Source organism: Bufo bufo, chromosome 4 (assembly GCF_905171765.1).
Source record: "Bufo bufo chromosome 4, aBufBuf1.1, whole genome shotgun sequence".
In the NCBI taxonomy this organism is placed as follows: Eukaryota; Metazoa; Chordata; class Amphibia; order Anura; family Bufonidae; genus Bufo; species Bufo bufo.
This window is the reverse complement of record NC_053392.1, coordinates 270,742,861-270,748,860: the sequence shown is the minus strand read 5'-3', so window position 1 is coordinate 270,748,860 and position 6,000 is coordinate 270,742,861. Positions and strand designations below refer to the sequence as shown.

Below are 6,000 nucleotides of genomic sequence, written 5' to 3'. Positions count from 1 at the left end.
GTCTCGCGAGATGACGCGTATATGCGTCCACTCGGAATGAATCAACCACCTCCAGGACGCGTCTGTGCGTACAGCGGTCCGGAGGTGGTTAATACAGAATGCTAAGTAAAATGTCCCTTGAAGTTAAAAAATAAAAAAAAATTACTCACCACATCCACTTGTTCGCGCAGGTCCTTCTGAATGACCTGTGCTGATGTCACCAAATTACGTCATCAAAGGTCCTTTTGCAGGTCCTGAAAGATGAAAGAAGACGATGCCGGCTGCGCGAACAAATGGACGAGGTGAGTAATTATATATTTTTTTTAACCCTCTCAAGCAACATTTTACTATGCATTCTGTATTCAGAATGCTATTATTTTCCTTTATAACCATGTTATAAGGTAAAATAATAACATCTACAGAACACCGAACCCAAACCCGAACTTCAGTGAAGAAGTCCAGGTTCGGGTCTGGGTACCACATTAAGTTTTTTTTTATCACGCGCGTGCAAAACGCATTAAAACGTTTTGCACTCACGCGGAAAAAAACACAGACAAAATTGACTGAAATTGCGTGCGCGGGTTTCCCACAACACATGCAGACCAAATCCATGACGTCAGTCTGCAAGGGGCCTAAGGGTTGTTGTTTTAGTGGAGCACATTTGCTCCTGGAACCAGTTAGGGGTGGGGCTGCATTCGCTCAGAATCCCATACATTCTAGGCGCCGCCCTCTCCACCCTGCTGTCTCCCGTGACGTACTGCCGTGCTTAGCGTGGAGACCCTGCCCCCTGTAGGCACGTGGGTCTGTCAATGCCAGGGGACTACATTTCCCGACATTCCTGCACCGCTGTTTGTCGCTGTCTCAGTGACGTTGTCTGGAATTAACGTGCAAGTTGCGCGGGAAACTGTGACAGTACACATCCCGCGAGAGGAAGCGGCTGCCGGGCGGTAACGGGTGGAGGGGGAAATAGAAGTGAGTTTGGGGGGGGAGGCCGTATACCTGGAGATACGAGGGTGTCCGGGTTCACTGTGAGTAGTCAGATCTGTCTGCCATCTGGAAGTTTCCTGGCCAATAGCTGTTCTTGCATGGCTTGGGTGACATCAGTGCATTGTATAGTGTGATCCTCTGGTGTCACTGGTCCTCCATGTTGTCTGGTGTCTTCCTCCCTTGTGAAATCACCAGTGCTCAGTCTTGTGCAGGAAGGTGAGGCTGATTGATATATGTAAGCTCTGTGTATAACAGATAGTGTTGAGGAGTACGAGGTTCAGGTTATCGAAGAATTCCCTTATAGCTTCTGCTACCACGGACCATAAGTAGTGTTGAGCGAACTTGTGTTTTAAATTCGGTGTCTAAAATTCTGGTTATCGAAGAATCCCGTTATGGATTTCGCTACCACGGACCATAACGTTATTTAGAATCCTTAACGCGATTCTTCGATAACCCGAACTTTAGACGCCGAACTTAAAACACAAGTTCGCTCAACACTAACCATAAGTTATAGCGGACTCCAAAACTGAATTCTTAGATACGCCGGACTTGAAAACACAAGTTCGCTCATCCGTACTCTAAAACTTTTGACATGCCGGAAGTTTTGCTTAGCGGTGGTTTGGTTTCTGAGACCCCCAGGAAGGGGCAGAGACCATCGGCTGAGTTCTGTACCCTTAGGTTGTATAGCTGTCATTAGCTGAAGATGGGCTCATAGGCTACTTTCACACTTGCGTTTTGGCTTTCCGTTTGTGAGATCCGTTCAGGGCTCTCGCAAGCGGTCCAAAACGGATCAGTTTGCATTCTAATGCATTCTGAATGGAAAAGGATCTGCTCAGAATGCATCTGGCTACTTTCACACTCGCGTTTGGTGCGGATCCGTTCAGATAATACAAACGTCTGCATCCGTTCAGAATGGATCCGTTTGTATTATCTTTAACATAGCCAAGACAGATCCGTCTTGAACACCATTGAAAGTCAATGGAGGACAGATCCATTTTCTATTATGTCATAGAAAACGGATCCGTCCCCATTGACTTACATTGTGTGCCAGGACAGATCCGTTTGGCTCAGTTTTGTCAGACGGACACCAAAACGCTGCAAGCAGCGTTTAGGTGTCCGCATCCAAAGCGGAATGGAGACAGAACGGAGCCAAACTGATGCATTCTGAGCGGATCCTTTTGCATTCAGAATGCATTAGGGCAGGGGTGTCCAAACTTTTTTCGAGGAGGGCCAGATTTGATAAAGTGAACATGTGCGAGGGCCGACCATTTTGCCCAACATTCTTTGAACCATTAAAATTACATGCAAATTAACTATTTTATGCAAATTTTATTGCAAACGGCATCCCTTTCATTTTGTGACTTGGATGACAAATCTAAACAGGTGTTAAATCACTCAATATAAAAAACAGGAGGCAGAAATATGTCGGAAACAGTACATTACAAGGTTGTCTGTTAACTTTTAAATTCCAAAAATGTGAACTGGAACATAACACCAAGTATACTCATATGTTCAAATATATTTATAACTGATTGACCAACTGACATTGAAGGGAACCTGTTATCAACTTTATTCCGCCCATACTATACTAAAGGCAGTATAAAGTAGAGACAGGTGAGTTGATTTCAGCGGTCTGTCATTTATAAGTTAAAAGTAAGTGGTTGCCGAGAACCAACATCACAATCATTGCAGACTGGGCCTGGAAAAGAGTCACGGCCACCTGCGAAGAGTCCTGGTTAGTGATAGATTCCTGCTCTCCCGCCCGCCTGCTGATGACTGACAGTCTTCTACCTAGTTCCCTTTCTGTCTAGGAGAGAACTGCCAATCATCAGCAGATGGACGGGGAGAGCAGGAGATTATGAATAACCAGGATTCTTCTCAGGTAGATGTGACTCTTTTCAAGGCCCTGGCTGCAATGATTATGATGCTGGTTCTCATCAACCACTTACTTTTCGCTCATGAGGGGCACACCGCTGACATCAGCATTTCTGTCACTAATTTATGCTGCCCTCAGTGAGATTACCATAAAGTTGATGACAGGTTCCCTTTAACTGAGATTTTACAATGTATTAATTTCAACTGAAAAAATCTTGCCTGCACTAATGTGAAGGGTGAAACTGAGATCTGGACTGCAGCAGATAGGCTAGATCTGGTTCAAAGGCTGTGGTTTTGATGCGCAAAATATCACGCAAGTGAGAGTCACTTAGTCTTGTCCGCATGCGATTTCTTGTTAAGGTTCATAACAGAGAATGTCTTCTCACACAAATATGTTGAGCCAAACAAGCTCAGCATTTTCTTTGCCAATGTTCGAATCTCTTTAAAACGGCTCTTATCCAGTTGGCTGGCTGTGAGCTGTGCGCTGCGATTGGCCAGCGCTGCAGCAAGGGACACGCCTCATACAAAAAATCACTCCAGTACAACAGAGGGAGCGCAGACACCGGAGCCTATACCGGGCGAACGGAGCGGCGTCCAGACATACTAGTAAGTGCAGGGGGACCCCTGGGCGCCGCTCTGCCCACTGATATAGTTAGTTTTTAGTTTCTACACTAGTGAAAGGTCCTCTTTAAGGCTCTGGAGGTCAAGTAGCTCTTCAGTCACATTCATTTCATCGTCCACCCCTCTCAGTGTCGGAGAGGTCCGTGCTTTCATCACAGGCTATTGAAAAGAAGTCAAAATCAACTCCTTTTGAAGTTAACTGTCTCTTTAATATCTGATGAAATTTCTTCTACAGTGTTACGAGCCAGGCAAATATTGGAAAACTCTGACTTCTTCTCGGGACAGATATTCTGCACCATTTTCATAACGCATTCTTTAATAAAGTCACCCTCAGCAAAAGATTTGCAATTTTTAGCAATTAACGTTGCTACCTCATAGCTAGCCCTTGTGGCATTTTCATTTGACTCACAGGCTCTTGTAAAAAATCGCTGTTGTGACATTAAAACACTTTCAAGTTGCTTCACCTTGTCACTGCGGTCGCACCCTGTTAGCTTGTCGTATGTGCTGTGTCTCGACTGGTAGTGTCTCTTGACATTAAATTCCTTATTCACAGCCACAGTCTCTTGGCATATTAGACAAAGGCCTCCTGCACACGGCCGTTTTTTGCGTTCCGTATACGGAACTATTCATTTCAATGGTTCCGCGAAAAAAACGGAATGTACTCCGTATGCATTCCGTTCTTGTATTTCCGTTTTTCCATTCCGTTCTAACATAGAACATGTCCTATTATTGCCCGCAAATCACGTTCCGTGGCTACATTCAAGTCAATGGGTCCGCAAAAAAAACCGAACACATACGGAAATGCATCCGTAAGTCTTCCGTTTCCGTTCCGTTTTTTGCTGAACCATCTATTGAAAATGTTATGTCCAGCCCAATTTTATCTATGTAATTACTGTATACTGTATATGCTATACGGAAAAACGGACACACAACGGAAACAAAAAACGGAACAACGGATCAGTGAAAAACGGACCGCAAAACACTGAAAAAGCCATACGTTCGTGTGCAATAGGCCAAACACAGTGATTCCGTATTTCAGTGAAAAAATATTCCACTTTCCACCTGTCCTGGAAGCGGCGTCCCTCACTGTCAACTTTTGGTTTCTTATTTGTAGTTGCCATTATAAAAATTGGCCAAATGGGGAGAACTTATTTGTAGAGAGTACTAGGAGCACAATCAGATAATCCAGATTCTAGCCCAGTGACGTACAGTGAGGGGTTAATGAAGGGTATGACGGCTTTCTACCACTGATTCGGATTATGCCCCCTTTTCTGCTTTAGTTCACAGCCCAGCCTGCAAGTGTGTGTTTTTTTTTTTCCTCAATAGACTCAAATAGGCTCAATAGCCCTTATGCTCGCTCTGGCCTTGTGGCTGTAAGTGTGGAGGCGCAGGGAGAAGGAAAGGCAACGTTAATTGGTGATGACTTTGATTATGTTTGGACCTGGAACTCAGCGCTAGAACGCAGCCAGAAATGTTTTAATAAATTCAGCAACACTTTAAAAGGGTTTTCCAGTACTTTTTGTAGCTGCAGATGGTGCTGGAAATTCAGAGCTCTTTCTCCTGTGTAGTGGTTGGAACTAGTTGCTGTAGCACTGCTCCCATTTGCTTCCAACATTGGAGGTACAAGGATAGGCCACCAATATAAAAGTACAGGAAAACTCCTATAAACAAAGAGAAGGGCACCTGATGTATGAAAAGTGTGACTAAAACGGTGGGTAAATGAATCAGCCACCCAGATTCTATTAGGACTGTTTAGGTCATAAACCACCCTATTGTACTGCATTTGTCACTGTTCAAATGCAGTTGCTAAAATTATTCTGGTAAAAGAGCTATCCACATTGCTGTCCAAATCCATCTGTCTCCTGTCCACCTGCATCTTTTATGGTGCCCTATTAACTTGAAGCTCCTGTATTACTGCTGTCTTATAAGAAAAAAGGGCCTTTGGAATGTTTTAGATACCAGAGTCCTGACGCAACTCTGTGACCCTGGCTTCCAAAAAAAAATCAGAGCTGAGATACAGCCGTGTGGATGAACTTACTGGCCGATATTCTGGCCTTACAGAGAAGAAAAGCCGAGATCTCGCGACGTCCGAGATCTCTGCTTTCCTTCTCCCTGAGCCCAAATCTCGCGTGATCTCGGACGTCGCCGCGAGATTTGGCCTTTGCTGATGCAGCCTCTTCCTGTAAGCTGTGGGCTCCTGGTGAGCTGGCGGTGACTGGTGAGAGGGTCCGGGGGCCGGAATACCCACGATTTAATCAAACCTCTGGGGGGCCGTTTTACTCCGGACCACGGGCCGCATTAGGGAAAACTGATCTGTTTTGGGCCGCTTGTGACAGCCCTGAACGGATCTCACAAACGGAAAGCCAAAACGCCAGTGTGAAAGTAGCCTAAGTTTGCCTCCGGTCAGTCACCATTCCGCTTTGGATGCGGACACCAAAACGCTGCTTGTAGCGTTTGGGTTTCCGTCTGATGAAACTGAGACAAACGGATCCGTTCTAACACACAATGTAAGTCAATGTGGACGGATCCGTTTTCACT

The 6,000-nt window shown here is 45.2% G+C and overlaps 1 protein-coding gene across 4 annotated transcripts in view; it reads left to right on the top strand.

Moving 5' to 3' along the window:
- The first annotated feature begins 784 nt into the window (after positions 1 to 784).
- ZNF451 (zinc finger protein 451) overlaps positions 785 to 6,000 on the top strand; it is a 75,494-nt gene continuing 70,278 nt past the window's right edge. For 2 of the 4 annotated variants that reach the window (XM_040428607.1, XM_040428610.1), the window contains exon 1: positions 982 to 1,182. The gene's annotated coding sequence lies outside the window, so the exon portion shown is untranslated. Of the gene's footprint in view, positions 1,183 to 6,000 lie in introns of all 4 variants that reach the window. The other 2 variants (XM_040428609.1, XM_040428608.1) reach the window with 2 other exon arrangements.